Genomic DNA, 23,300 nt, shown 5'->3' on the forward strand with positions numbered 1-23,300 from the left:
AGGCGGTCTCCCATCCAAGTACTAACAAGGCCCGACCCTGCTTAGCTTCCGAGATCAGACGAGATCGGGCGTACCCAGGCTGGTATGGCCGTAAGCGAGAAACAATCTCTTGCTACAACATATATAGTCAAAGTGAATCTGATAAAACAGAGATTTAGTCAATTCATCATTAAATGCTTAATACAAGGCAGTGTTGCTGATGAAATAGTGCAAGAGCACACCCTCGTGGACAAAATGCTTACAGCACCTGGTATTCCCAGGCGGTCTCCCATCCAAGTACTAACCAGGCCCGACCCTGCTTAGCTTCCGAGATCAGACGAGATCGGGCGTACTCAGGCTGGTATGGCCGTAAGCGAGAAACAATCTCTTGCTACAACATATATAGTCAAAGTGAGTCTGATAAAACTGAAATTTAGTCAATTCATCATTAAATGCTTAATACAAGGCAGTGTTGCTGATGAAATAGTGCAAGAGCACACCCTCGTGGACAAAATGCTTACAGCACCTGGTATTCCCAGGCGGTCTCCCATCCAAGTACTAACCAGGCCCGACCCTGCTTAGCTTCCGAGATCAGACGAGATCGGGCGTACCCAGGCTGGTATGGCCGTAAGCGAGAAACAATCTCTTGCTACAACATATATAGTCAAAGTGAGTGTGATAAACAGACATTGCATTTTCACCAATTAGATAAGCAGCTTGAACTTTGTGTCACTGAAAAAGTAGAAGAAATTACAAACACTGTTCCCATCACTTTTTAGCACAGGTAGTTGGATAAAATACAAACTTTATTTCCTTTCATCATTTGAACAGGGCAAAGGAGCACAAAGCACACACAAGCTGCATTCAGCAACAATATTCTTGTTTGTCTTATAAATACAAGGCAGATGCTAATTGAAAACACAAGGAAATTTGATCCTATTAAAAAGGCAGGAAGCTGCATTTAGTCAATTCATCATTAAATGCTTACTACAAGGCAGTGTTGCTGATGAAATAGTGCAGGGGCACACCCTCGTGGACAAAATGCTTACAGCACCTGGTATTCCCAGGCTGTCTCCCATCCAAGCACTAACCAGGCCCGACCCTGCTTAGCTTCCGAGATCAGACGAGATCGGGCGTACCCAGGCTGGTATGGCCGTAAGCGAGAAACAATCTCTTGCTACAACATATATAGTCAAAGTGAGTCTGATAAAACAGACATTTGGTCAATTCATCATTAAATGCTTAATACAAGGCAGTGTTGCTGATGAAATAGTGCAAGAGCACACCCTCGTGGACAAAATGCTTACAGCACCTGGTATTCCCAGGCGGTCTCCCATCCAAGTACTAACCAGGCCCGACCCTGCTTAGCTTCCGAGATCAGACGAGATCGGGCGTACCCAGGCTGGTATGGCCGTAAGCGAGAAACAATCTCTTGCTACAACATATATAGTCAAAGTGAGTCTGATAAAACAGACATTTAGTCAATTCATCATTAAATGCTTAATACAAGGCAGTGTTGCTGATGAAATAGTGCAAGAGCACACCCTCGTGGACAAAATGCTTACAGCACCTGGTATTCCCAGGCGGTCTCCCATCCAAGTACTAACCAGGCCCGACCCTGCTTAGCTTCCGAGATCAGACGAGATCGGGCGTACCCAGGCTGGTATGGCCGTAAGCGAGAAACAATCTCTTGCTACAACATATATAGTCAAAGTGAATCTGATAAAACAGACATTTGGTCAATTCATCATTAAATGCTTAATACAAGGCAGTGTTGCTGATGAAATAGTGCAAGAGCACACCCTCGTGGACAAAATGCTTACAGCACCTGGTATTCCCAGGCGGTCTCCCATCCAAGTACTAACCAGGCCCGACCCTGCTTAGCTTCCGAGATCAGACGAGATCGGGCGTACTCAGGCTGGTATGGCCGTAAGCGAGAAACAATCTCTTGCTACAACATATATAGTCAAAGTGAGTCTGATAAAACAGAAATTTAGTCAATTCATCATTAAATGCTTAATACAAGGCAGTGTTGCTGATGAAATAGTGCAAGAGCACACCCTCGTGGACAAAATGCTTACAGCACCTGGTATTCCCAGGCGGTCTCCCATCCAAGTACTAACCAGGCCCGACCCTGCTTAGCTTCCGAGATCAGACGAGATCGGGCGTACCCAGGCTGGTATGGCCGTAAGTGAGAAACAATCTCTTGCTACAACATATATAGTCAAAGTGAGTGTGATAAACAGACATTGCATTTTCACCAATTAGATAAGCAGCTTGAACTTTGTGTCACTGAAAAAGTAGAAGAAATTACAAACACTGTTCCCATCACTTTTTAGCACAGGTAGTTGGATAAAATACAAACTTTATTTCCTTTCATCATTTGAACAGGGCAAAGGAGCACAAAGCACACACAAGCTGCATTCAGCAACAATATTCTTGTTTGTCTTATAAATACAAGGCAGATGCTAATTGAAAACACAAGGAAATTTGATCCTATTAAAAAGGCAGGAAGCTGCATTTAGTCAATTCATCATTAAATGCTTACTACAAGGCAGTGTTGCTGATGAAATAGTGCAGGGGCACACCCTCGTGGACAAAATGCTTACAGCACCTCGTATTCCCAGGCTGTCTCCCATCCAAGCACTAACCAGGCCCGACCCTGCTTAGCTTCCGAGATCAGACGAGATCGGGCGTACCCAGGCTGGTATGGCCGTAAGCGAGAAACAATCTCTTGCTACAACATATATAGTCAAAGTGAGTCTGATAAAACAGACATTTGGTCAATTCATCATTAAATGCTTAATACAAGGCAGTGTTGCTGATGAAATAGTGCAAGAGCACACCCTCGTGGACAAAATGCTTACAGCACCTGGTATTCCCAGGCGGTCTCCCATCCAAGTACTAACCAGGCCCGACCCTGCTTAGCTTCCGAGATCAGACGAGATCGGGCGTACCCAGGCTGGTATGGCCGTAAGCGAGAAACAATCTCTTGCTACAACATATATAGTCAAAGTGAGTCTGATAAAACAGACATTTAGTCAATTCATCATTAAATGCTTAATACAAGGCAGTGTTGCTGATGAAATAGTGCAAGAGCACACCCTCGTGGACAAAATGCTTACAGCACCTGGTATTCCCAGGCGGTCTCCCATCCAAGTACTAACCAGGCCCGACCCTGCTTAGCTTCCGAGATCAGACGAGATCGGGCGTACCCAGGCTGGTATGGCCGTAAGCGAGAAACAATCTCTTGCTACAACATATATAGTCAAAGTGAGTGTGATAAACAGACATTGCATTTTCACCAATTAGATAAGCAGCTTGAACTTTGTGTCACTGAAAAAGTAGAAGAAATTACAAACACTGTTCCCATCACTTTTTAGCACAGGTAGTTGGATAAAATACAAACTTTATTTCCTTTCATCATTTGAACAGGGCAAAGGAGCACAAAGCACACACAAGCTGCATTCAGCAACAATATTCTTGTTTGTCTTATAAATACAAGGCAGATGCTAATTGAAAACACAAGGAAATTTGATCCTATTAAAAAGGCAGGAAGCTGCATTTAGTCAATTCATCATTAAATGCTTACTACAAGGCAGTGTTGCTGATGAAATAGTGCAGGGGCACACCCTCGTGGACAAAATGCTTACAGCACCTGGTATTCCCAGGCTGTCTCCCATCCAAGCACTAACCAGGCCCGACCCTGCTTAGCTTCCGAGATCAGACGAGATCGGGCGTACCCAGGCTGGTATGGCCGTAAGCGAGAAACAATCTCTTGCTACAACATATATAGTCAAAGTGAGTCTGATAAAACAGACATTTGGTCAATTCATCATTAAATGCTTAATACAAGGCAGTGTTGCTGATGAAATAGTGCAAGAGCACACCCTCGTGGACAAAATGCTTACAGCACCTGGTATTCCCAGGCGGTCTCCCATCCAAGTACTAACCAGGCCCGACCCTGCTTAGCTTCCGAGATCAGACGAGATCGGGCGTACCCAGGCTGGTATGGCCGTAAGCGAGAAACAATCTCTTGCTACAACATATATAGTCAAAGTGAGTCTGATAAAACAGACATTTAGTCAATTCATCATTAAATGCTTAATACAAGGCAGTGTTGCTGATGAAATAGTGCAAGAGCACACCCTCGTGGACAAAATGCTTACAGCACCTGGTATTCCCAGGCGGTCTCCCATCCAAGTACTAACCAGGCCCGACCCTGCTTAGCTTCCGAGATCAGACGAGATCGGGCGTACCCAGGCTGGTATGGCCGTAAGCGAGAAACAATCTCTTGCTACAACATATATAGTCAAAGTGAGTGTGATAAACAGACATTGCATTTTCACCAATTAGATAAGCAGCTTGAACTTTGTGTCACTGAAAAAGTAGAAGAAATTACAAACACTGTTCCCATCACTTTTTAGCACAGGTAGTTGGATAAAATACAAACTTTATTTCCTTTCATCATTTGAACAGGGCAAAGGAGCACAAAGCACACACAAGCTGCATTCAGCAACAATATTCTTGTTTGTCTTATAAATACAAGGCAGATGCTAATTGAAAACACAAGGAAATTTGATCCTATTAAAAAGGCAGGAAGCTGCATTTAGTCAATTCATCATTAAATGCTTACTACAAGGCAGTGTTGCTGATGAAATAGTGCAGGGGCACACCCTCGTGGACAAAATGCTTACAGCACCTGGTATTCCCAGGCTGTCTCCCATCCAAGTACTAACCAGGCCCGACCCTGCTTAGCTTCCGAGATCAGACGAGATCGGGCGTACCCAGGCTGGTATGGCCGTAAGCGAGAAACAATCTCTTGCTACAACATATATAGTCAAAGTGAGTCTGATAAAACAGACATTTGGTCAATTCATCATTAAATGCTTAATACAAGGCAGTGTTGCTGATGAAATAGTGCAAGAGCACACCCTCGTGGACAAAATGCTTACAGCACCTGGTATTCCCAGGCGGTCTCCCATCCAAGTACTAACCAGGCCCGACCCTGCTTAGCTTCCGAGATCAGACGAGATCGGGCGTACCCAGGCTGGTATGGCCGTAAGCGAGAAACAATCTCTTGCTACAACATATATAGTCAAAGTGAGTCTGATAAAACAGACATTTAGTCAATTCATCATTAAATGCTTAATACAAGGCAGTGTTGCTGATGAAATAGTGCAAGAGCACACCCTCGTGGACAAAATGCTTACAGCACCTGGTATTCCCAGGCGGTCTCCCATCCAAGTACTAACCAGGCCCGACCCTGCTTAGCTTCCGAGATCAGACGAGATCGGGCGTACCCAGGCTGGTATGGCCGTAAGCGAGAAACAATCTCTTGCTACAACATATATAGTCAAAGTGAATCTGATAAAACAGACATTTAGTCAATTCATCATTAAATGCTTAATACAAGGCAGTGTTGCTGATGAAATAGTGCAAGAGCACACCCTCGTGGACAAAATGCTTACAGCACCTGGTATTCCCAGGCGGTCTCCCATCCAAGTACTAACCAGGCCCGACCCTGCTTAGCTTCCGAGATCAGACGAGATCGGGCGTACTCAGGCTGGTATGGCCGTAAGCGAGAAACAATCTCTTGCTACAACATATATAGTCAAAGTGAGTGTGATAAACAGACATTGCATTTTCACCAATTAGATAAGCAGCTTGAACTTTGTGTCACTGAAAAAGTAGAAGAAATTACAAACACTGTTCCCATCACTTTTTAGCACAGGTAGTTGGATAAAATACAAACTTTATTTCCTTTCATCATTTGAACAGGGCAAAGGAGCACAAAGCACACACAAGCTGCATTCAGCAACAATATTCTTGTTTGTCTTATAAATACAAGGCAGATGCTAATTGAAAACACAAGGAAATTTGATCCTATTAAAAAGGCAGGAAGCTGCATTTAGTCAATTCATCATTAAATGCTTACTACAAGGCAGTGTTGCTGATGAAATAGTGCAGGGGCACACCCTCGTGGACAAAATGCTTACAGCACCTGGTATTCCCAGGCTGTCTCCCATCCAAGCACTAACCAGGCCCGACCCTGCTTAGCTTCCGAGATCAGACGAGATCGGGCGTACCCAGGCTGGTATGGCCGTAAGCGAGAAACAATCTCTTGCTACAACATATATAGTCAAAGTGAGTCTGATAAAACAGACATTTGGTCAATTCATCATTAAATGCTTAATACAAGGCAGTGTTGCTGATGAAATAGTGCAAGAGCACACCCTCGTGGACAAAATGCTTACAGCACCTGGTATTCCCAGGCGGTCTCCCATCCAAGTACTAACCAGGCCCGACCCTGCTTAGCTTCCGAGATCAGACGAGATCGGGCGTACCCAGGCTGGTATGGCCGTAAGCGAGAAACAATCTCTTGCTACAACATATATAGTCAAAGTGAGTCTGATAAAACAGACATTTAGTCAATTCATCATTAAATGCTTAATACAAGGCAGTGTTGCTGATGAAATAGTGCAAGAGCACACCCTCGTGGACAAAATGCTTACAGCACCTGGTATTCCCAGGCGGTCTCCCATCCAAGTACTAACCAGGCCCGACCCTGCTTAGCTTCCGAGATCAGACGAGATCGGGCGTACCCAGGCTGGTATGGCCGTAAGCGAGAAACAATCTCTTGCTACAACATATATAGTCAAAGTGAATCTGATAAAACAGACATTTGGTCAATTCATCATTAAATGCTTAATACAAGGCAGTGTTGCTGATGAAATAGTGCAAGAGCACACCCTCGTGGACAAAATGCTTACAGCACCTGGTATTCCCAGGCGGTCTCCCATCCAAGTACTAACCAGGCCCGACCCTGCTTAGCTTCCGAGATCAGACGAGATCGGGCGTACTCAGGCTGGTATGGCCGTAAGCGAGAAACAATCTCTTGCTACAACATATATAGTCAAAGTGAGTCTGATAAAACAGAAATTTAGTCAATTCATCATTAAATGCTTAATACAAGGCAGTGTTGCTGATGAAATAGTGCAAGAGCACACCCTCGTGGACAAAATGCTTACAGCACCTGGTATTCCCAGGCGGTCTCCCATCCAAGTACTAACCAGGCCCGACCCTGCTTAGCTTCCGAGATCAGACGAGATCGGGCGTACCCAGGCTGGTATGGCCGTAAGCGAGAAACAATCTCTTGCTACAACATATATAGTCAAAGTGAGTCTGATAAAACAGACATTTAGTCAATTCATCATTAAATGCTTAATACAAGGCAGTGTTGCTGATGAAATAGTGCAAGAGCACACCCTCGTGGACAAAATGCTTACAGCACCTGGTATTCCCAGGCGGTCTCCCATCCAAGTACTAACAAGGCCCGACCCTGCTTAGCTTCCGAGATCAGACGAGATCGGGCGTACCCAGGCTGGTATGGCCGTAAGCGAGAAACAATCTCTTGCTACAACATATATAGTCAAAGTGAATCTGATAAAACAGAGATTTAGTCAATTCATCATTAAATGCTTAATACAAGGCAGTGTTGCTGATGAAATAGTGCAAGAGCACACCCTCGTGGACAAAATGCTTACAGCACCTGGTATTCCCAGGCGGTCTCCCATCCAAGTACTAACCAGGCCCGACCCTGCTTAGCTTCCGAGATCAGACGAGATCGGGCGTACTCAGGCTGGTATGGCCGTAAGCGAGAAACAATCTCTTGCTACAACATATATAGTCAAAGTGAGTGTGATAAACAGACATTGCATTTTCACCAATTAGATAAGCAGCTTGAACTTTGTGTCACTGAAAAAGTAGAAGAAATTACAAACACTGTTCCCATCACTTTTTAGCACAGGTAGTTGGATAAAATACAAACTTTATTTCCTTTCATCATTTGAACAGGGCAAAGGAGCACAAAGCACACACAAGCTGCATTCAGCAACAATATTCTTGTTTGTCTTATAAATACAAGGCAGATGCTAATTGAAAACACAAGGAAATTTGATCCTATTAAAAAGGCAGGAAGCTGCATTTAGTCAATTCATCATTAAATGCTTACTACAAGGCAGTGTTGCTGATGAAATAGTGCAGGGGCACACCCTCGTGGACAAAATGCTTACAGCACCTGGTATTCCCAGGCTGTCTCCCATCCAAGCACTAACCAGGCCCGACCCTGCTTAGCTTCCGAGATCAGACGAGATCGGGCGTACCCAGGCTGGTATGGCCGTAAGCGAGAAACAATCTCTTGCTACAACATATATAGTCAAAGTGAGTCTGATAAAACAGACATTTGGTCAATTCATCATTAAATGCTTAATACAAGGCAGTGTTGCTGATGAAATAGTGCAAGAGCACACCCTCGTGGACAAAATGCTTACAGCACCTGGTATTCCCAGGCGGTCTCCCATCCAAGTACTAACCAGGCCCGACCCTGCTTAGCTTCCGAGATCAGACGAGATCGGGCGTACCCAGGCTGGTATGGCCGTAAGCGAGAAACAATCTCTTGCTACAACATATATAGTCAAAGTGAGTCTGATAAAACAGACATTTAGTCAATTCATCATTAAATGCTTAATACAAGGCAGTGTTGCTGATGAAATAGTGCAAGAGCACACCCTCGTGGACAAAATGCTTACAGCACCTGGTATTCCCAGGCGGTCTCCCATCCAAGTACTAACCAGGCCCGACCCTGCTTAGCTTCCGAGATCAGACGAGATCGGGCGTACCCAGGCTGGTATGGCCGTAAGCGAGAAACAATCTCTTGCTACAACATATATAGTCAAAGTGAATCTGATAAAACAGACATTTGGTCAATTCATCATTAAATGCTTAATACAAGGCAGTGTTGCTGATGAAATAGTGCAAGAGCACACCCTCGTGGACAAAATGCTTACAGCACCTGGTATTCCCAGGCGGTCTCCCATCCAAGTACTAACCAGGCCCGACCCTGCTTAGCTTCCGAGATCAGACGAGATCGGGCGTACTCAGGCTGGTATGGCCGTAAGCGAGAAACAATCTCTTGCTACAACATATATAGTCAAAGTGAGTCTGATAAAACAGAAATTTAGTCAATTCATCATTAAATGCTTAATACAAGGCAGTGTTGCTGATGAAATAGTGCAAGAGCACACCCTCGTGGACAAAATGCTTACAGCACCTGGTATTCCCAGGCGGTCTCCCATCCAAGTACTAACCAGGCCCGACCCTGCTTAGCTTCCGAGATCAGACGAGATCGGGCGTACCCAGGCTGGTATGGCCGTAAGCGAGAAACAATCTCTTGCTACAACATATATAGTCAAAGTGAGTCTGATAAAACAGACATTTAGTCAATTCATCATTAAATGCTTAATACAAGGCAGTGTTGCTGATGAAATAGTGCAAGAGCACACCCTCGTGGACAAAATGCTTACAGCACCTGGTATTCCCAGGCGGTCTCCCATCCAAGTACTAACAAGGCCCGACCCTGCTTAGCTTCCGAGATCAGACGAGATCGGGCGTACCCAGGCTGGTATGGCCGTAAGCGAGAAACAATCTCTTGCTACAACATATATAGTCAAAGTGAATCTGATAAAACAGAGATTTAGTCAATTCATCATTAAATGCTTAATACAAGGCAGTGTTGCTGATGAAATAGTGCAAGAGCACACCCTCGTGGACAAAATGCTTACAGCACCTGGTATTCCCAGGCGGTCTCCCATCCAAGTACTAACCAGGCCCGACCCTGCTTAGCTTCCGAGATCAGACGAGATCGGGCGTACTCAGGCTGGTATGGCCGTAAGCGAGAAACAATCTCTTGCTACAACATATATAGTCAAAGTGAGTCTGATAAAACTGAAATTTAGTCAATTCATCATTAAATGCTTAATACAAGGCAGTGTTGCTGATGAAATAGTGCAAGAGCACACCCTCGTGGACAAAATGCTTACAGCACCTGGTATTCCCAGGCGGTCTCCCATCCAAGTACTAACCAGGCCCGACCCTGCTTAGCTTCCGAGATCAGACGAGATCGGGCGTACCCAGGCTGGTATGGCCGTAAGCGAGAAACAATCTCTTGCTACAACATATATAGTCAAAGTGAGTGTGATAAACAGACATTGCATTTTCACCAATTAGATAAGCAGCTTGAACTTTGTGTCACTGAAAAAGTAGAAGAAATTACAAACACTGTTCCCATCACTTTTTAGCACAGGTAGTTGGATAAAATACAAACTTTATTTCCTTTCATCATTTGAACAGGGCAAAGGAGCACAAAGCACACACAAGCTGCATTCAGCAACAATATTCTTGTTTGTCTTATAAATACAAGGCAGATGCTAATTGAAAACACAAGGAAATTTGATCCTATTAAAAAGGCAGGAAGCTGCATTTAGTCAATTCATCATTAAATGCTTACTACAAGGCAGTGTTGCTGATGAAATAGTGCAGGGGCACACCCTCGTGGACAAAATGCTTACAGCACCTGGTATTCCCAGGCTGTCTCCCATCCAAGCACTAACCAGGCCCGACCCTGCTTAGCTTCCGAGATCAGACGAGATCGGGCGTACCCAGGCTGGTATGGCCGTAAGCGAGAAACAATCTCTTGCTACAACATATATAGTCAAAGTGAGTCTGATAAAACAGACATTTGGTCAATTCATCATTAAATGCTTAATACAAGGCAGTGTTGCTGATGAAATAGTGCAAGAGCACACCCTCGTGGACAAAATGCTTACAGCACCTGGTATTCCCAGGCGGTCTCCCATCCAAGTACTAACCAGGCCCGACCCTGCTTAGCTTCCGAGATCAGACGAGATCGGGCGTACCCAGGCTGGTATGGCCGTAAGCGAGAAACAATCTCTTGCTACAACATATATAGTCAAAGTGAGTCTGATAAAACAGACATTTAGTCAATTCATCATTAAATGCTTAATACAAGGCAGTGTTGCTGATGAAATAGTGCAAGAGCACACCCTCGTGGACAAAATGCTTACAGCACCTGGTATTCCCAGGCGGTCTCCCATCCAAGTACTAACCAGGCCCGACCCTGCTTAGCTTCCGAGATCAGACGAGATCGGGCGTACCCAGGCTGGTATGGCCGTAAGCGAGAAACAATCTCTTGCTACAACATATATAGTCAAAGTGAATCTGATAAAACAGACATTTGGTCAATTCATCATTAAATGCTTAATACAAGGCAGTGTTGCTGATGAAATAGTGCAAGAGCACACCCTCGTGGACAAAATGCTTACAGCACCTGGTATTCCCAGGCGGTCTCCCATCCAAGTACTAACCAGGCCCGACCCTGCTTAGCTTCCGAGATCAGACGAGATCGGGCGTACTCAGGCTGGTATGGCCGTAAGCGAGAAACAATCTCTTGCTACAACATATATAGTCAAAGTGAGTCTGATAAAACAGAAATTTAGTCAATTCATTATTAAATGCTTAATACAAGGCAGTGTTGCTGATGAAATAGTGCAAGAGCACACCCTCGTGGACAAAATGCTTACAGCACCTGGTATTCCCAGGCGGTCTCCCATCCAAGTACTAACCAGGCCCGACCCTGCTTAGCTTCCGAGATCAGACGAGATCGGGCGTACCCAGGCTGGTATGGCCGTAAGTGAGAAACAATCTCTTGCTACAACATATATAGTCAAAGTGAGTGTGATAAACAGACATTGCATTTTCACCAATTAGATAAGCAGCTTGAACTTTGTGTCACTGAAAAAGTAGAAGAAATTACAAACACTGTTCCCATCACTTTTTAGCACAGGTAGTTGGATAAAATACAAACTTTATTTCCTTTCATCATTTGAACAGGGCAAAGGAGCACAAAGCACACACAAGCTGCATTCAGCAACAATATTCTTGTTTGTCTTATAAATACAAGGCAGATGCTAATTGAAAACACAAGGAAATTTGATCCTATTAAAAAGGCAGGAAGCTGCATTTAGTCAATTCATCATTAAATGCTTACTACAAGGCAGTGTTGCTGATGAAATAGTGCAGGGGCACACCCTCGTGGACAAAATGCTTACAGCACCTCGTATTCCCAGGCTGTCTCCCATCCAAGCACTAACCAGGCCCGACCCTGCTTAGCTTCCGAGATCAGACGAGATCGGGCGTACCCAGGCTGGTATGGCCGTAAGCGAGAAACAATCTCTTGCTACAACATATATAGTCAAAGTGAGTCTGATAAAACAGACATTTGGTCAATTCATCATTAAATGCTTAATACAAGGCAGTGTTGCTGATGAAATAGTGCAAGAGCACACCCTCGTGGACAAAATGCTTACAGCACCTGGTATTCCCAGGCGGTCTCCCATCCAAGTACTAACCAGGCCCGACCCTGCTTAGCTTCCGAGATCAGACGAGATCGGGCGTACCCAGGCTGGTATGGCCGTAAGCGAGAAACAATCTCTTGCTACAACATATATAGTCAAAGTGAGTCTGATAAAACAGACATTTAGTCAATTCATCATTAAATGCTTAATACAAGGCAGTGTTGCTGATGAAATAGTGCAAGAGCACACCCTCGTGGACAAAATGCTTACAGCACCTGGTATTCCCAGGCGGTCTCCCATCCAAGTACTAACCAGGCCCGACCCTGCTTAGCTTCCGAGATCAGACGAGATCGGGCGTACCCAGGCTGGTATGGCCGTAAGCGAGAAACAATCTCTTGCTACAACATATATAGTCAAAGTGAGTGTGATAAACAGACATTGCATTTTCACCAATTAGATAAGCAGCTTGAACTTTGTGTCACTGAAAAAGTAGAAGAAATTACAAACACTGTTCCCATCACTTTTTAGCACAGGTAGTTGGATAAAATACAAACTTTATTTCCTTTCATCATTTGAACAGGGCAAAGGAGCACAAAGCACACACAAGCTGCATTCAGCAACAATATTCTTGTTTGTCTTATAAATACAAGGCAGATGCTAATTGAAAACACAAGGAAATTTGATCCTATTAAAAAGGCAGGAAGCTGCATTTAGTCAATTCATCATTAAATGCTTACTACAAGGCAGTGTTGCTGATGAAATAGTGCAGGGGCACACCCTCGTGGACAAAATGCTTACAGCACCTGGTATTCCCAGGCTGTCTCCCATCCAAGTACTAACCAGGCCCGACCCTGCTTAGCTTCCGAGATCAGACGAGATCGGGCGTACCCAGGCTGGTATGGCCGTAAGCGAGAAACAATCTCTTGCTACAACATATATAGTCAAAGTGAGTCTGATAAAACAGACATTTGGTCAATTCATCATTAAATGCTTAATACAAGGCAGTGTTGCTGATGAAATATTGCAAGAGCACACCCTCGTGGACAAAATGCTTACAGCACCTGGTATTCCCAGGCGGTCTCCCATCCAAGTACTAACCAGGCCCGACCCTGCTTAGCTTCCGAGATCAGACGAGATCGGGCGTACCCAGGCTGGTATGGCCGTAAGCGAGAAACAATCTCTTGCTACAACATATATAGTCAAAGTGAGTCTGATAAAACAGACATTTAGTCAATTCATCATTAAATGCTTAATACAAGGCAGTGTTGCTGATGAAATAGTGCAAGAGCACACCCTCGTGGACAAAATGCTTACAGCACCTGGTATTCCCAGGCGGTCTCCCATCCAAGTACTAACCAGGCCCGACCCTGCTTAGCTTCCGAGATCAGACGAGATCGGGCGTACCCAGGCTGGTATGGCCGTAAGCGAGAAACAATCTCTTGCTACAACATATATAGTCAAAGTGAATCTGATAAAACAGACATTTAGTCAATTCATCATTAAATGCTTAATACAAGGCAGTGTTGCTGATGAAATAGTGCAAGAGCACACCCTCGTGGACAAAATGCTTACAGCACCTGGTATTCCCAGGCGGTCTCCCATCCAAGTACTAACCAGGCCCGACCCTGCTTAGCTTCCGAGATCAGACGAGATCGGGCGTACTCAGGCTGGTATGGCCGTAAGCGAGAAACAATCTCTTGCTACAACATATATAGTCAAAGTGAGTCTGATAAAACAGAAATTTAGTCAATTCATCATTAAATGCTTAATACAAGGCAGTGTTGCTGATGAAATAGTGCAAGAGCACACCCTCGTGGACAAAATGCTTACAGCACCTGGTATTCCCAGGCGGTCTCCCATCCAAGTACTAACCAGGCCCGACCCTGCTTAGCTTCCGAGATCAGACGAGATCGGGCGTACCCAGGCTGGTATGGCCGTAAGCGAGAAACAATCTCTTGCTACAACATATATAGTCAAAGTGAATCTGATAAAACAGACATTTAGTCAATTCATCATTAAATGCTTACTACAAGGCAGTGTTGCTGATGAAATAGTGCAAGAGCACACCCTCGTGGACAAAATGCTTACAGCACCTGGTATTCCCAGGCGGTCTCCCATCCAAGTACTAACCAGGCCCGACCCTGCTTAGCTTCCGAGATCAGACGAGATCGGGCGTACTCAGGCTGGTATGGCCGTAAGCGAGAAACAATCTCTTGCTACAACATATATAGTCAAAGTGAGTCTGATAAAACAGAAATTTAGTCAATTCATCATTAAATGCTTAATACAAGGCAGTGTTGCTGATGAAATAGTGCAAGAGCACACCCTCGTGGACAAAATGCTTACAGCACCTGGTATTCCCAGGCGGTCTCCCATCCAAGTACTAACCAGGCCCGACCCTGCTTAGCTTCCGAGATCAGGCGTACCCAGGCTGGTATGGCCGTAAGCGAGAAACAATCTCTTGCTACAACATATATAGTCAAAGTGAGTGTGATAAACAGACATTGCATTTTCACCAATTAGATAAGCAGCTTGAACTTTGTGTCACTGAAAAAGTAGAAGAAATTACAAACACTGTTCCCATCACTTTTTAGCACAGGTAGTTGGATAAAATACAAACTTTATTTCCTTTCATCATTTGAACAGGGCAAAGGAGCACAAAGCACACACAAGCTGCATTCAGCAACAATATTCTTGTTTGTCTTATAAATACAAGGCAGATGCTAATTGAAAACACAAGGAAATTTGATCCTATTAAAAAGGCAGGAAGCTGCATTTAGTCAATTCATCATTAAATGCTTACTACAAGGCAGTGTTGCTGATGAAATAGTGCAGGGGCACACCCTCGTGGACAAAATGCTTACAGCACCTGGTATTCCCAGGCTGTCTCCCATCCAAGTACTAACCAGGCCCGACCCTGCTTAGCTTCCGAGATCAGACGAGATCGGGCGTACCCAGGCTGGTATGGCCGTAAGCGAGAAACAATCTCTTGCTACAACATATATAGTCAAAGTGAGTCTGATAAAACAGACATTTAGTCAATTCATCATTAAATGCTTAATACAAGGCAGTGTTGCTGATGAAATAGTGCAAGAGCACACCCTCGTGGACAAAATGCTTACAGCACATGGTATTCCCAGGCGGTCTGCCATCCAAGTACTAACCAGGCCCGACCCTGCTTAGCTTCCGAGATCAGACGAGATCGGGCGTACCCAGGCTGGTATGGCCGTAAGCGAGAAACAATCTCTTGCTACAACATATATAGTCAAAGTGAGTCTGATAAAACAGACATTTAGTCAATTCATCATTAAATGCTTAATACAAGGCAGTGTTGCTGATGAAATAGTGCAAGAGCACACCCTCGTGGACAAAATGCTTACAGCACCTGGTATTCCCAGGCTGTCTCCCATCCAAGTACTAACCAGGCCCGACCCTGCTTAGCTTCCGAGATCAGACGAGATCGGGCGTACCCAGGCTGGTATGGCCGTAAGCGAGAAAAAATCTCTTGCTACAACATATATAGTCAAAGTGAGTGTGATAAACAGACATTGCATTTTCACCAATTAGATAAGCAGCTTGAACTTTGTGTCACTGAAAAAGTAGAAGAAATTACAAACACTGTTCCCATCACTTTTTAGCACAGGTAGTTGGATAAAATACAAACTTTATTTCCTTTCATCATTTGAACAGGGCAAAGGAGCACAAAGCACACACAAGCTGCATTCAGCAACAATATTCTTGTTTGTCTTATAAATACAAGGCAGATGCTAATTGAAAACACAAGGAAATTTGATCCTATTAAAAAGCCAGGAAGCTGCATTTAGTCAATTCATCATTAAATGCTTACTACAAGGCAGTGTTGCTGATGAAATAGTGCAGGGGCACACCCTCGTGGACAAAATGCTTACAGCACCTGGTATTCCCAGGCGGTCTCCCATCCAAGTACTAACCAGGCCCGACCCTGCTTAGCTTCCGAGATCAGACGAGATCGGGCGTACCCAGGCTGGTATGGCCGTAAGCGAGAAACAATCTCTTGCTACAACATATATAGTCAAAGTGAATCTGATAAAACAGACATTTAGTCAATTCATCATTAAATGCTTAATACAAGGCATTGTTGCTGATGAAATAGTGCAAGAGCACACCCTCGTGGACAAGATGCTTACAGCACCTGGTATTCCCAGGCGGTCTCCCATCCAAGTACTAACCAGGCCCGACCCTGCTTAGCTTCCGAGATCAGACGAGATCGGGCGTACTCAGGCTGGTATGGCCGTAAGCGAGAAACAATCTCTTGCTACAACATATATAGTCAAAGTGAGTGTGATAAACAGACATTGCATTTTCACCAATTAGATAAGCAGCTTGAACTTTGTGTCACTGAAAAAGTAGAAGAAATTACAAACACTGTTCCCATCACTTTTTAGCACAGGTAGTTGGATAAAATACAAACTTTATTTCCTTTCATCATTTGAACAGGGCAAAGGAGCACAAAGCACACACAAGCTGCATTCAGCAACAATATTCTTGTTTGTCTTATAAATACAAGGCAGATGCTAATTGAAAACACAAGGAAATTTGATCCTATTAAAAAGGCAGGAAGCTGCATTTAGTCAATTCATCATTAAATGCTTACTACAAGGCAGTGTTGCTGATGAAATAGTGCAGGGGCACACCCTCGTGGACAAAATGCTTACAGCACCTGGTATTCCCAGGCTGTCTCCCATCCAAGTACTAACCAGGCCCGACCCTGCTTAGCTTCCGAGATCAGACGAGATCGGGCGTACCCAGGCTGGTATGGCCGTAAGCGAGAAACAATCTCTTGCTACAACATATATAGTCAAAGTGAGTCTGATAAAACAGACATTTGGTCAATTCATCATTAAATGCTTAATACAAGGCAGTGTTGCTGATGAAATAGTGCAAGAGCACAGCCTCGTGGACAAAATGCTTACAGCACCTGGTATTCCCAGGCGGTCTCCCATCCAAGTACTAACCAGGCCCGACCCTGCTTAGCTTCCGAGATCAGACGAGATCGGGCGTACCCAGGCTGGTATGGCCGTAAGCGAGAAACAATCTCTTGCTACAACATATATAGTCAAAGTGAGTCTGATAAAACAGACATTTAGTCAATTCATCATTAAATGCTTAATACAAGGCAGTGTTGCTGATGAAATAGTGCAAGAGCACACCCTCGTGGACAAAATGCTTACAGCACCTGGTATTCCCAGGCGGTCTCCCATCCAAGTACTAACCAGGCCCGACCCTGCTTAGCTTCCTAGATCAGACGAGATCGGGCGTACCCAGGCTGGTATGGCCTTAAGCGAGAAACAATCTCTTGCTACAACATATATAGTCAAAGTGAGTGTGATAAACAGACATTGCATTTTCACCAATTAGATAAGCAGCTTGAACTTTGTGTCACTGAAAAAGTAGAAGAAATTACAAACACTGTTCCCATCACTTTTTAGCACAGGTAGTTGGATAAAATACAAACTTTATTTCCTTTCATCATTTGAACAGGGCAAAGGAGCATAAAGCACACACAAGCTGCATTCAGCAACAATATTCTTGTTTGTCTTATAAATACAAGGCAGATGCTAATTGAAAACACAAGGAAATTTGATCCTATTAAAAAGGCAGGAAGCTGCATTTTGTCAATTCATCATTAAATGCTTACTACAAGGCAGTGTTGCTGATGAAATAGTGCAAGAGCACACCCTCGTGGACAAAATGCTTACAGCACCTGGTATTCCCAGGCGGTCTCCCATCCAAGTACTAACCAGGCCAGACCCTGCTTAGCTTCCTAGATCAGACGAGATCGGGCGTACCCAGGCTGGTATGGCCGTAAGCGAGAAACAATCTCTTGCTACAACATATATAGTCAAAGTGAGTGTGATAAACAGACATTGCATTTTCACCAATTAGATAAGCAGCTTGAACTTTGTGTCACTGAAAAAGTAGAAGAAATTACAAACACTGTTCCCATCACTTTTTAGCACAGGTAGTTGGATAAAATACAAACTTTATTTCCTTTCATCATTTGAACAGGGCAAAGGAGCATAAAGCACACACAAGCTGCATTTAGCAACAATATTCTTGTTTGTCTTATAAATACAAGGCAGATGCTAATTGAAAACACAAGGAAATTTGATCCTATTAAAAAGGCAGGAAGCTGCATTTTGTCAATTCATCATTATGCTTACTACAAGGCAGTGTTGCTGATGAATAAGTGCAAGAGCACACCCTCGTGGACAAAATGCTTACAGCACCTGGTATTCCCAGGCGGTCTCCCATCCAAGTACTAACCAGGCCCGACCCTGCTTAGCTTCCGAGATCAGACGAGATCGGGCGTACCCAGGCTGATATGGCCGTAAGCGAGAATCAATCTCTTGCTACAACATATATAGTCAAAGTGAGTCTGATAAAACAGACATTTAGTCAATTCATCATTAAATGCTTACTACAAGGCAGTGTTGCTGATGAAATAGTGCAAGAGCACACCCTCGTGGACAAAATGCTTACAGCACCTGGTATTCCCAGGCGGTCTCCCATCCAAGTACTAACCAGGCCCGACCCTGCTTAGCTTCCGAGATCAGACGAGATCGGGCGTACCCAGGCTGGTATGGCCGTAAGCGAGAAACAATCTCTTGCTACAACATATATAGTCAAAGTGAGTCTGATAAAACAGACATTTAGTCAATTCATCATTAAATGCTTAATACAAGGCAGTGTTGCTGATGAAATAGTGCAAGAGCACACCCTCGTGGACAAAATGCTTACAGCACCTGGTATTCCCAGGCGGTCTCCCATCCAAGTACTAACCAGGCCCGACCCTGCTTAGCTTCCGAGATCAGACGAGATCGGGCGTACCCAGGCTGGTATGGCCGTAAGCGAGAAACAATCTCTTGCTACAACATATATAGTCAAAGTGAGTCTGATAAAACAGAAATTTAGTCAATTCATCATTAAATGCTTAATACAAGGCAGTGTTGCTGATGAAATAGTGCAAGAGCACACCCTCGTGGACAAAATGCTTACAGCACCTGGTATTCCCAGGCGGTCTCCCATCCAAGTACTAACCAGGCCCGACCCTGCTTAGCTTCCGAGATCAGACGAGATCGGGCGTACCCAGGCTGGTATGGCCGTAAGCGAGAAACAATCTCTTGCTACAACATATATAGTCAAAGTGAGTCTGATAAAACAGAAATTTAGTCAATTCATCATTAAATGCTTAATACAAGGCAGTGTTGCTGATGAAATAGTGCAAGAGCACACCCTCGTGGACAAAATGCTTACAGCACCTGGTATTCCCAGGCGGTCTCCCATCCAAGTACTAACCAGGCCCGACCCTGCTTAGCTTCCGAGATCAGACGAGATCGGGCGTACCCAGGCTGGTATGGCCGTAAGCGAGAAACAATCTCTTGCTACAACATATATAGTCAAAGTGAGTCTGATAAAACAGACATTTAGTCAATTCATCATTAAATGCTTAATACAAGGCAGTGTTGCTGATGAAATAGTGCAAGAGCACACCCTCGTGGACAAAATGCTTACAGCACCTGGTATTCCCAGGCGGTCTCCCATCCAAGTACTAACCAGGCCCGACCCTGCTTAGCTTCCTAGATCAGACGAGATCGGGCGTACCCAGGCTGGTATGGCCTTAAGCGAGAAACAATCTCTTGCTACAACATATATAGTCAAAGTGAGTGTGATAAACAGACATTGCATTTTCACCAATTAGATAAGCAGCTTGAACTTTGTGTCACTGAAAAAGTAGAAGAAATTACAAACACTGTTCCCATCACTTTTTAGCACAGGTAGTTGGATAAAATACAAACTTTATTTCCTTTCATCATTTGAACAGGGCAAAGGAGCATAAAGCACACACAAGCTGCATTCAGCAACAATATTCTTGTTTGTCTTATAAATACAAGGCAGATGCTAATTGAAAACACAAGGAAATTTGATCCTATTAAAAAGGCAGGAAGCTGCATTTTGTCAATTCATCATTAAATGCTTACTACAAGGCAGTGTTGCTGATGAAATAGTGCAAGAGCACACCCTCGTGGACAAAATGCTTACAGCACCTGGTATTCCCAGGCGGTCTCCCATCCAAGTACTAACCAGGCCAGACCCTGCTTAGCTTCCTAGATCAGACGAGATCGGGCGTACCCAGGCTGGTATGGCCGTAAGCGAGAAACAATCTCTTGCTACAACATATATAGTCAAAGTGAGTGTGATAAACAGACATTGCATTTTCACCAATTAGATAAGCAGCTTGAACTTTGTGTCACTGAAAAAGTAGAAGAAATTACAAACACTGTTCCCATCACTTTTTAGCACAGGTAGTTGGATAAAATACAAACTTTATTTCCTTTCATCATTTGAACAGGGCAAAGGAGCATAAAGCACACACAAGCTGCATTTAGCAACAATATTCTTGTTTGTCTTATAAATACAAGGCAGATGCTAATTGAAAACACAAGGAAATTTGATCCTATTAAAAAGGCAGGAAGCTGCATTTTGTCAATTCATCATTATGCTTACTACAAGGCAGTGTTGCTGATGAATAAGTGCAAGAGCACACCCTCGTGGACAAAATGCTTACAGCACCTGGTATTCCCAGGCGGTCTCCCATCCAAGTACTAACCAGGCCCGACCCTGCTTAGCTTCCGAGATCAGACGAGATCGGGCGTACCCAGGCTGATATGGCCGTAAGCGAGAATCAATCTCTTGCTACAACATATATAGTCAAAGTGAGTCTGATAAAACAGACATTTAGTCAATTCATCATTAAATGCTTACTACAAGGCAGTGTTGCTGATGAAATAGTGCAAGAGCACACCCTCGTGGACAAAATGCTTACAGCACCTGGTATTCCCAGGCGGTCTCCCATCCAAGTACTAACCAGGCCCGACCCTGCTTAGCTTCCGAGATCAGACGAGATCGGGCGTACCCAGGCTGGTATGGCCGTAAGCGAGAAACAATCTCTTGCTACAACATATATAGTCAAAGTGAGTCTGATAAAACAGACATTTAGTCAATTCATCATTAAATGCTTAATACAAGGCAGTGTTGCTGATGAAATAGTGCAAGAGCACACCCTCGTGGACAAAATGCTTACAGCACCTGGTATTCCCAGGCGGTCTCCCATCCAAGTACTAACCAGGCCCGACCCTGCTTAGCTTCCGAGATCAGACGAGATCGGGCGTACCCAGGCTGGTATGGCCGTAAGCGAGAAACAATCTCTTGCTACAACATATATAGTCAAAGTGAGTCTGATAAAACAGAAATTTAGTCAATTCATCATTAAATGCTTAATACAAGGCAGTGTTGCTGATGAAATAGTGCAAGAGCACACCCTCGTGGACAAAATGCTTACAGCACCTGGTATTCCCAGGCGGTCTCCCATCCAAGTACTAACCAGGCCCGACCCTGCTTAGCTTCCGAGATCAGACGAGATCGGGCGTACCCAGGCTGGTATGGCCGTAAGCGAGAAACAATCTCTTGCTACAACATATATAGTCAAAGTGAGTCTGATAAAACAGAAATTTAGTCAATTCATCATTAAATGCTTAATACAAGGCAGTGTTGCTGATGAAATAGTGCAAGAGCACACCCTCGTGGACAAAATGCTTACAGCACCTGGTATTCCCAGGCGGTCTCCCATCCAAGTACTAACCAGGCCCGACCCTGCTTAGCTTCCGAGATCAGACGAGATCGGGCGTACCCAGGCTGGTATGGCCGTAAGTGAGAAACAATCTCTTGCTACAACATATATAGTCAAAGTGAGTGTGATAAACAGACATTGCATTTTCACCAATTAGATAAGCAGCTTGAACTTTGTGTCACTGAAAAAGTAGAAGAAATTACAAACACTGTTCCCATCACTTTTTAGCACAGGTAGTTGGATAAAATACAAACTTTATTTCCTTTCATCATTTGAACAGGGCAAAGGAGCATAAAGCACACACAAGCTGCATTCAGCAACAATATTCTTGTTTGTCTTATAAATACAAGGCAGATGCTAATTGAAAACACAAGGAAATTTGATCCTATTAAAAAGGCAGGAAGCTGCATTTTGTCAATTCATCATTAAATGCTTACTACAAGGCAGTGTTGCTGATGAAATAGTGCAAGAGCACACCCTCGTGGACAAAATGCTTACAGCACCTGGTATTCCCAGGCGGTCTCCCATCCAAGTACTAACCAGGCCAGACCCTGCTTAGCTTCCTAGATCAGACGAGATCGGGCGTACCCAGGCTGGTATGGCCGTAAGCGAGAAACAATCTCTTGCTACAACATATATAGTCAAAGTGAGTGTGATAAACAGACATTGCATTTTCACCAATTAGATAAGCAGCTTGAACTTTGTGTCACTGAAAAAGTAGAAGAAATTACAAACACTGTTCCCATCACTTTTTAGCACAGGTAGTTGGATAAAATACAAACTTTATTTCCTTTCATCATTTGAACAGGGCAAAGGAGCATAAAGCACACACAAGCTGCATTTAGCAACAATATTCTTGTTTGTCTTATAAATACAAGGCAGATGCTAATTGAAAACACAAGGAAATTTGATCCTATTAAAAAGGCAGGAAGCTGCATTTTGTCAATTCATCATTATGCTTACTACAAGGCAGTGTTGCTGATGAATAAGTGCAAGAGCACACCCTCGTGGACAAAATGCTTACAGCACCTGGTATTCCCAGGCGGTCTCCCATCCAAGTACTAACCAGGCCCGACCCTGCTTAGCTTCCGAGATCAGACGAGATCGGGCGTACCCAGGCTGATATGGCCGTAAGCGAGAATCAATCTCTTGCTACAACATATATAGTCAAAGTGAGTCTGATAAAACAGACATTTAGTCAATTCATCATTAAATGCTTACTACAAGGCAGTGTTGCTGATGAAATAGTGCAAGAGCACACCCTCGTGGACAAAATGCTTACAGCACCTGGTATTCCCAGGCGGTCTCCCATCCAAGTACTAACCAGGCCCGACCCTGCTTAGCTTCCGAGATCAGACGAGATCGGGCGTACCCAGGCTGATATGGCCGTAAGCGAGAATCAATCTCTTGCTACAACATATATAGTCAAAGTGAGT

At 44.1% G+C, this 23,300-nt stretch overlaps 69 non-coding genes and 3 pseudogenes across 69 annotated transcripts in view; all 72 read right to left on the reverse strand.

The window, feature by feature from the left end:
• LOC145886226 (5S ribosomal RNA) overlaps positions 1–96 on the reverse strand; it is a 119-nt gene extending 23 nt beyond the window's left edge. The window contains exon 1 of the ribosomal RNA XR_014397810.1: positions 1–96. This exon is cut by the window's left edge and continues 23 nt beyond it. This is a non-coding gene — a ribosomal RNA (5S ribosomal RNA).
• A 139-nt stretch (positions 97–235) lies between these two features.
• LOC145883487 (5S ribosomal RNA) lies at positions 236–354 on the reverse strand. The gene has a single exon (XR_014395062.1). It is a non-coding gene; the product is annotated as a 5S ribosomal RNA (ribosomal RNA).
• A 139-nt stretch (positions 355–493) lies between these two features.
• Positions 494–612, reverse strand: LOC145856860 (5S ribosomal RNA). The gene has a single exon (XR_014377751.1). It is a non-coding gene; the product is annotated as a 5S ribosomal RNA (ribosomal RNA).
• Positions 613–1,021: 409 nt separating this feature from the next.
• Positions 1,022–1,140, reverse strand: LOC145852274 (5S ribosomal RNA). Its single transcript, XR_014374128.1, has one exon. It is a non-coding gene; the product is annotated as a 5S ribosomal RNA (ribosomal RNA).
• A 139-nt stretch (positions 1,141–1,279) lies between these two features.
• On the reverse strand, positions 1,280–1,398 carry LOC145856861 (5S ribosomal RNA). The gene has a single exon (XR_014377752.1). It is a non-coding gene; the product is annotated as a 5S ribosomal RNA (ribosomal RNA).
• Positions 1,399–1,537: 139 nt separating this feature from the next.
• On the reverse strand, positions 1,538–1,656 carry LOC145856862 (5S ribosomal RNA). The gene has a single exon (XR_014377753.1). It is a non-coding gene; the product is annotated as a 5S ribosomal RNA (ribosomal RNA).
• Positions 1,657–1,795: 139 nt separating this feature from the next.
• On the reverse strand, positions 1,796–1,914 carry LOC145883499 (5S ribosomal RNA). The gene has a single exon (XR_014395074.1). It is a non-coding gene; the product is annotated as a 5S ribosomal RNA (ribosomal RNA).
• A 139-nt stretch (positions 1,915–2,053) lies between these two features.
• On the reverse strand, positions 2,054–2,172 carry LOC145883148 (5S ribosomal RNA). Its single transcript, XR_014394721.1, has one exon. It is a non-coding gene; the product is annotated as a 5S ribosomal RNA (ribosomal RNA).
• Positions 2,173–2,581: 409 nt separating this feature from the next.
• Positions 2,582–2,700, reverse strand: LOC145853143 (uncharacterized; annotated as a pseudogene).
• A 139-nt stretch (positions 2,701–2,839) lies between these two features.
• On the reverse strand, positions 2,840–2,958 carry LOC145856864 (5S ribosomal RNA). Its single transcript, XR_014377755.1, has one exon. It is a non-coding gene; the product is annotated as a 5S ribosomal RNA (ribosomal RNA).
• Positions 2,959–3,097: 139 nt separating this feature from the next.
• Positions 3,098–3,216, reverse strand: LOC145856865 (5S ribosomal RNA). Its single transcript, XR_014377756.1, has one exon. It is a non-coding gene; the product is annotated as a 5S ribosomal RNA (ribosomal RNA).
• Positions 3,217–3,625: 409 nt separating this feature from the next.
• Positions 3,626–3,744, reverse strand: LOC145852275 (5S ribosomal RNA). Its single transcript, XR_014374129.1, has one exon. It is a non-coding gene; the product is annotated as a 5S ribosomal RNA (ribosomal RNA).
• Positions 3,745–3,883: 139 nt separating this feature from the next.
• LOC145856866 (5S ribosomal RNA) lies at positions 3,884–4,002 on the reverse strand. Its single transcript, XR_014377757.1, has one exon. It is a non-coding gene; the product is annotated as a 5S ribosomal RNA (ribosomal RNA).
• Positions 4,003–4,141: 139 nt separating this feature from the next.
• LOC145856867 (5S ribosomal RNA) lies at positions 4,142–4,260 on the reverse strand. The gene has a single exon (XR_014377758.1). It is a non-coding gene; the product is annotated as a 5S ribosomal RNA (ribosomal RNA).
• Positions 4,261–4,669: 409 nt separating this feature from the next.
• Positions 4,670–4,788, reverse strand: LOC145887261 (5S ribosomal RNA). The gene has a single exon (XR_014398850.1). It is a non-coding gene; the product is annotated as a 5S ribosomal RNA (ribosomal RNA).
• Positions 4,789–4,927: 139 nt separating this feature from the next.
• LOC145856868 (5S ribosomal RNA) lies at positions 4,928–5,046 on the reverse strand. Its single transcript, XR_014377759.1, has one exon. It is a non-coding gene; the product is annotated as a 5S ribosomal RNA (ribosomal RNA).
• A 139-nt stretch (positions 5,047–5,185) lies between these two features.
• Positions 5,186–5,304, reverse strand: LOC145856869 (5S ribosomal RNA). The gene has a single exon (XR_014377760.1). It is a non-coding gene; the product is annotated as a 5S ribosomal RNA (ribosomal RNA).
• Positions 5,305–5,443: 139 nt separating this feature from the next.
• On the reverse strand, positions 5,444–5,562 carry LOC145883510 (5S ribosomal RNA). Its single transcript, XR_014395086.1, has one exon. It is a non-coding gene; the product is annotated as a 5S ribosomal RNA (ribosomal RNA).
• Positions 5,563–5,971: 409 nt separating this feature from the next.
• Positions 5,972–6,090, reverse strand: LOC145852276 (5S ribosomal RNA). Its single transcript, XR_014374130.1, has one exon. It is a non-coding gene; the product is annotated as a 5S ribosomal RNA (ribosomal RNA).
• A 139-nt stretch (positions 6,091–6,229) lies between these two features.
• LOC145856870 (5S ribosomal RNA) lies at positions 6,230–6,348 on the reverse strand. The gene has a single exon (XR_014377761.1). It is a non-coding gene; the product is annotated as a 5S ribosomal RNA (ribosomal RNA).
• Positions 6,349–6,487: 139 nt separating this feature from the next.
• LOC145856871 (5S ribosomal RNA) lies at positions 6,488–6,606 on the reverse strand. Its single transcript, XR_014377762.1, has one exon. It is a non-coding gene; the product is annotated as a 5S ribosomal RNA (ribosomal RNA).
• A 139-nt stretch (positions 6,607–6,745) lies between these two features.
• Positions 6,746–6,864, reverse strand: LOC145883521 (5S ribosomal RNA). Its single transcript, XR_014395097.1, has one exon. It is a non-coding gene; the product is annotated as a 5S ribosomal RNA (ribosomal RNA).
• A 139-nt stretch (positions 6,865–7,003) lies between these two features.
• LOC145856872 (5S ribosomal RNA) lies at positions 7,004–7,122 on the reverse strand. Its single transcript, XR_014377763.1, has one exon. It is a non-coding gene; the product is annotated as a 5S ribosomal RNA (ribosomal RNA).
• A 139-nt stretch (positions 7,123–7,261) lies between these two features.
• Positions 7,262–7,380, reverse strand: LOC145886227 (5S ribosomal RNA). The gene has a single exon (XR_014397811.1). It is a non-coding gene; the product is annotated as a 5S ribosomal RNA (ribosomal RNA).
• Positions 7,381–7,519: 139 nt separating this feature from the next.
• Positions 7,520–7,638, reverse strand: LOC145883532 (5S ribosomal RNA). The gene has a single exon (XR_014395108.1). It is a non-coding gene; the product is annotated as a 5S ribosomal RNA (ribosomal RNA).
• A 409-nt stretch (positions 7,639–8,047) lies between these two features.
• Positions 8,048–8,166, reverse strand: LOC145852277 (5S ribosomal RNA). The gene has a single exon (XR_014374131.1). It is a non-coding gene; the product is annotated as a 5S ribosomal RNA (ribosomal RNA).
• A 139-nt stretch (positions 8,167–8,305) lies between these two features.
• On the reverse strand, positions 8,306–8,424 carry LOC145856873 (5S ribosomal RNA). The gene has a single exon (XR_014377764.1). It is a non-coding gene; the product is annotated as a 5S ribosomal RNA (ribosomal RNA).
• Positions 8,425–8,563: 139 nt separating this feature from the next.
• Positions 8,564–8,682, reverse strand: LOC145856875 (5S ribosomal RNA). The gene has a single exon (XR_014377766.1). It is a non-coding gene; the product is annotated as a 5S ribosomal RNA (ribosomal RNA).
• Positions 8,683–8,821: 139 nt separating this feature from the next.
• On the reverse strand, positions 8,822–8,940 carry LOC145883543 (5S ribosomal RNA). The gene has a single exon (XR_014395119.1). It is a non-coding gene; the product is annotated as a 5S ribosomal RNA (ribosomal RNA).
• A 139-nt stretch (positions 8,941–9,079) lies between these two features.
• On the reverse strand, positions 9,080–9,198 carry LOC145856876 (5S ribosomal RNA). Its single transcript, XR_014377767.1, has one exon. It is a non-coding gene; the product is annotated as a 5S ribosomal RNA (ribosomal RNA).
• Positions 9,199–9,337: 139 nt separating this feature from the next.
• On the reverse strand, positions 9,338–9,456 carry LOC145886228 (5S ribosomal RNA). The gene has a single exon (XR_014397812.1). It is a non-coding gene; the product is annotated as a 5S ribosomal RNA (ribosomal RNA).
• Positions 9,457–9,595: 139 nt separating this feature from the next.
• Positions 9,596–9,714, reverse strand: LOC145883554 (5S ribosomal RNA). The gene has a single exon (XR_014395130.1). It is a non-coding gene; the product is annotated as a 5S ribosomal RNA (ribosomal RNA).
• A 139-nt stretch (positions 9,715–9,853) lies between these two features.
• LOC145856877 (5S ribosomal RNA) lies at positions 9,854–9,972 on the reverse strand. Its single transcript, XR_014377768.1, has one exon. It is a non-coding gene; the product is annotated as a 5S ribosomal RNA (ribosomal RNA).
• A 409-nt stretch (positions 9,973–10,381) lies between these two features.
• On the reverse strand, positions 10,382–10,500 carry LOC145852278 (5S ribosomal RNA). Its single transcript, XR_014374132.1, has one exon. It is a non-coding gene; the product is annotated as a 5S ribosomal RNA (ribosomal RNA).
• Positions 10,501–10,639: 139 nt separating this feature from the next.
• Positions 10,640–10,758, reverse strand: LOC145856878 (5S ribosomal RNA). Its single transcript, XR_014377769.1, has one exon. It is a non-coding gene; the product is annotated as a 5S ribosomal RNA (ribosomal RNA).
• Positions 10,759–10,897: 139 nt separating this feature from the next.
• Positions 10,898–11,016, reverse strand: LOC145856879 (5S ribosomal RNA). The gene has a single exon (XR_014377770.1). It is a non-coding gene; the product is annotated as a 5S ribosomal RNA (ribosomal RNA).
• A 139-nt stretch (positions 11,017–11,155) lies between these two features.
• LOC145883565 (5S ribosomal RNA) lies at positions 11,156–11,274 on the reverse strand. Its single transcript, XR_014395141.1, has one exon. It is a non-coding gene; the product is annotated as a 5S ribosomal RNA (ribosomal RNA).
• Positions 11,275–11,413: 139 nt separating this feature from the next.
• On the reverse strand, positions 11,414–11,532 carry LOC145883150 (5S ribosomal RNA). The gene has a single exon (XR_014394723.1). It is a non-coding gene; the product is annotated as a 5S ribosomal RNA (ribosomal RNA).
• Positions 11,533–11,941: 409 nt separating this feature from the next.
• Positions 11,942–12,060, reverse strand: LOC145853144 (uncharacterized; annotated as a pseudogene).
• Positions 12,061–12,199: 139 nt separating this feature from the next.
• LOC145856880 (5S ribosomal RNA) lies at positions 12,200–12,318 on the reverse strand. Its single transcript, XR_014377771.1, has one exon. It is a non-coding gene; the product is annotated as a 5S ribosomal RNA (ribosomal RNA).
• A 139-nt stretch (positions 12,319–12,457) lies between these two features.
• Positions 12,458–12,576, reverse strand: LOC145856881 (5S ribosomal RNA). Its single transcript, XR_014377772.1, has one exon. It is a non-coding gene; the product is annotated as a 5S ribosomal RNA (ribosomal RNA).
• A 409-nt stretch (positions 12,577–12,985) lies between these two features.
• On the reverse strand, positions 12,986–13,104 carry LOC145887262 (5S ribosomal RNA). Its single transcript, XR_014398851.1, has one exon. It is a non-coding gene; the product is annotated as a 5S ribosomal RNA (ribosomal RNA).
• Positions 13,105–13,243: 139 nt separating this feature from the next.
• On the reverse strand, positions 13,244–13,362 carry LOC145856882 (5S ribosomal RNA). The gene has a single exon (XR_014377773.1). It is a non-coding gene; the product is annotated as a 5S ribosomal RNA (ribosomal RNA).
• Positions 13,363–13,501: 139 nt separating this feature from the next.
• On the reverse strand, positions 13,502–13,620 carry LOC145856883 (5S ribosomal RNA). The gene has a single exon (XR_014377774.1). It is a non-coding gene; the product is annotated as a 5S ribosomal RNA (ribosomal RNA).
• Positions 13,621–13,759: 139 nt separating this feature from the next.
• On the reverse strand, positions 13,760–13,878 carry LOC145883576 (5S ribosomal RNA). The gene has a single exon (XR_014395152.1). It is a non-coding gene; the product is annotated as a 5S ribosomal RNA (ribosomal RNA).
• Positions 13,879–14,017: 139 nt separating this feature from the next.
• Positions 14,018–14,136, reverse strand: LOC145856884 (5S ribosomal RNA). The gene has a single exon (XR_014377775.1). It is a non-coding gene; the product is annotated as a 5S ribosomal RNA (ribosomal RNA).
• A 139-nt stretch (positions 14,137–14,275) lies between these two features.
• Positions 14,276–14,394, reverse strand: LOC145883587 (5S ribosomal RNA). The gene has a single exon (XR_014395163.1). It is a non-coding gene; the product is annotated as a 5S ribosomal RNA (ribosomal RNA).
• Positions 14,395–14,533: 139 nt separating this feature from the next.
• Positions 14,534–14,642, reverse strand: LOC145853287 (uncharacterized; annotated as a pseudogene).
• A 409-nt stretch (positions 14,643–15,051) lies between these two features.
• On the reverse strand, positions 15,052–15,170 carry LOC145887263 (5S ribosomal RNA). The gene has a single exon (XR_014398852.1). It is a non-coding gene; the product is annotated as a 5S ribosomal RNA (ribosomal RNA).
• A 139-nt stretch (positions 15,171–15,309) lies between these two features.
• On the reverse strand, positions 15,310–15,428 carry LOC145851192 (5S ribosomal RNA). Its single transcript, XR_014373042.1, has one exon. It is a non-coding gene; the product is annotated as a 5S ribosomal RNA (ribosomal RNA).
• Positions 15,429–15,567: 139 nt separating this feature from the next.
• Positions 15,568–15,686, reverse strand: LOC145887264 (5S ribosomal RNA). Its single transcript, XR_014398853.1, has one exon. It is a non-coding gene; the product is annotated as a 5S ribosomal RNA (ribosomal RNA).
• A 409-nt stretch (positions 15,687–16,095) lies between these two features.
• Positions 16,096–16,214, reverse strand: LOC145856886 (5S ribosomal RNA). The gene has a single exon (XR_014377777.1). It is a non-coding gene; the product is annotated as a 5S ribosomal RNA (ribosomal RNA).
• Positions 16,215–16,353: 139 nt separating this feature from the next.
• On the reverse strand, positions 16,354–16,472 carry LOC145883598 (5S ribosomal RNA). The gene has a single exon (XR_014395174.1). It is a non-coding gene; the product is annotated as a 5S ribosomal RNA (ribosomal RNA).
• Positions 16,473–16,881: 409 nt separating this feature from the next.
• On the reverse strand, positions 16,882–17,000 carry LOC145887265 (5S ribosomal RNA). Its single transcript, XR_014398854.1, has one exon. It is a non-coding gene; the product is annotated as a 5S ribosomal RNA (ribosomal RNA).
• Positions 17,001–17,139: 139 nt separating this feature from the next.
• LOC145856887 (5S ribosomal RNA) lies at positions 17,140–17,258 on the reverse strand. The gene has a single exon (XR_014377778.1). It is a non-coding gene; the product is annotated as a 5S ribosomal RNA (ribosomal RNA).
• A 139-nt stretch (positions 17,259–17,397) lies between these two features.
• Positions 17,398–17,516, reverse strand: LOC145852554 (5S ribosomal RNA). The gene has a single exon (XR_014374410.1). It is a non-coding gene; the product is annotated as a 5S ribosomal RNA (ribosomal RNA).
• Positions 17,517–17,925: 409 nt separating this feature from the next.
• On the reverse strand, positions 17,926–18,044 carry LOC145852547 (5S ribosomal RNA). The gene has a single exon (XR_014374403.1). It is a non-coding gene; the product is annotated as a 5S ribosomal RNA (ribosomal RNA).
• A 407-nt stretch (positions 18,045–18,451) lies between these two features.
• LOC145883381 (5S ribosomal RNA) lies at positions 18,452–18,570 on the reverse strand. The gene has a single exon (XR_014394956.1). It is a non-coding gene; the product is annotated as a 5S ribosomal RNA (ribosomal RNA).
• A 139-nt stretch (positions 18,571–18,709) lies between these two features.
• On the reverse strand, positions 18,710–18,828 carry LOC145856888 (5S ribosomal RNA). The gene has a single exon (XR_014377779.1). It is a non-coding gene; the product is annotated as a 5S ribosomal RNA (ribosomal RNA).
• A 139-nt stretch (positions 18,829–18,967) lies between these two features.
• On the reverse strand, positions 18,968–19,086 carry LOC145856889 (5S ribosomal RNA). The gene has a single exon (XR_014377780.1). It is a non-coding gene; the product is annotated as a 5S ribosomal RNA (ribosomal RNA).
• Positions 19,087–19,225: 139 nt separating this feature from the next.
• On the reverse strand, positions 19,226–19,344 carry LOC145856890 (5S ribosomal RNA). The gene has a single exon (XR_014377781.1). It is a non-coding gene; the product is annotated as a 5S ribosomal RNA (ribosomal RNA).
• A 139-nt stretch (positions 19,345–19,483) lies between these two features.
• LOC145856891 (5S ribosomal RNA) lies at positions 19,484–19,602 on the reverse strand. The gene has a single exon (XR_014377782.1). It is a non-coding gene; the product is annotated as a 5S ribosomal RNA (ribosomal RNA).
• Positions 19,603–19,741: 139 nt separating this feature from the next.
• On the reverse strand, positions 19,742–19,860 carry LOC145852555 (5S ribosomal RNA). The gene has a single exon (XR_014374411.1). It is a non-coding gene; the product is annotated as a 5S ribosomal RNA (ribosomal RNA).
• Positions 19,861–20,269: 409 nt separating this feature from the next.
• LOC145852548 (5S ribosomal RNA) lies at positions 20,270–20,388 on the reverse strand. Its single transcript, XR_014374404.1, has one exon. It is a non-coding gene; the product is annotated as a 5S ribosomal RNA (ribosomal RNA).
• A 407-nt stretch (positions 20,389–20,795) lies between these two features.
• On the reverse strand, positions 20,796–20,914 carry LOC145883383 (5S ribosomal RNA). Its single transcript, XR_014394958.1, has one exon. It is a non-coding gene; the product is annotated as a 5S ribosomal RNA (ribosomal RNA).
• A 139-nt stretch (positions 20,915–21,053) lies between these two features.
• On the reverse strand, positions 21,054–21,172 carry LOC145856892 (5S ribosomal RNA). The gene has a single exon (XR_014377783.1). It is a non-coding gene; the product is annotated as a 5S ribosomal RNA (ribosomal RNA).
• A 139-nt stretch (positions 21,173–21,311) lies between these two features.
• LOC145856893 (5S ribosomal RNA) lies at positions 21,312–21,430 on the reverse strand. The gene has a single exon (XR_014377784.1). It is a non-coding gene; the product is annotated as a 5S ribosomal RNA (ribosomal RNA).
• Positions 21,431–21,569: 139 nt separating this feature from the next.
• LOC145856894 (5S ribosomal RNA) lies at positions 21,570–21,688 on the reverse strand. The gene has a single exon (XR_014377785.1). It is a non-coding gene; the product is annotated as a 5S ribosomal RNA (ribosomal RNA).
• Positions 21,689–21,827: 139 nt separating this feature from the next.
• On the reverse strand, positions 21,828–21,946 carry LOC145883151 (5S ribosomal RNA). Its single transcript, XR_014394724.1, has one exon. It is a non-coding gene; the product is annotated as a 5S ribosomal RNA (ribosomal RNA).
• Positions 21,947–22,355: 409 nt separating this feature from the next.
• LOC145852549 (5S ribosomal RNA) lies at positions 22,356–22,474 on the reverse strand. Its single transcript, XR_014374405.1, has one exon. It is a non-coding gene; the product is annotated as a 5S ribosomal RNA (ribosomal RNA).
• A 407-nt stretch (positions 22,475–22,881) lies between these two features.
• Positions 22,882–23,000, reverse strand: LOC145883384 (5S ribosomal RNA). The gene has a single exon (XR_014394959.1). It is a non-coding gene; the product is annotated as a 5S ribosomal RNA (ribosomal RNA).
• Positions 23,001–23,139: 139 nt separating this feature from the next.
• Positions 23,140–23,258, reverse strand: LOC145883385 (5S ribosomal RNA). Its single transcript, XR_014394960.1, has one exon. It is a non-coding gene; the product is annotated as a 5S ribosomal RNA (ribosomal RNA).
• Positions 23,259–23,300: the final 42 nt, after the last annotated feature.

This window comes from Salmo salar, chromosome 08 (assembly GCF_965601325.2).
Source record: "Salmo salar chromosome 08, fSalSal1, whole genome shotgun sequence".
Classification (NCBI taxonomy): domain Eukaryota; kingdom Metazoa; phylum Chordata; class Actinopteri; order Salmoniformes; family Salmonidae; genus Salmo; species Salmo salar.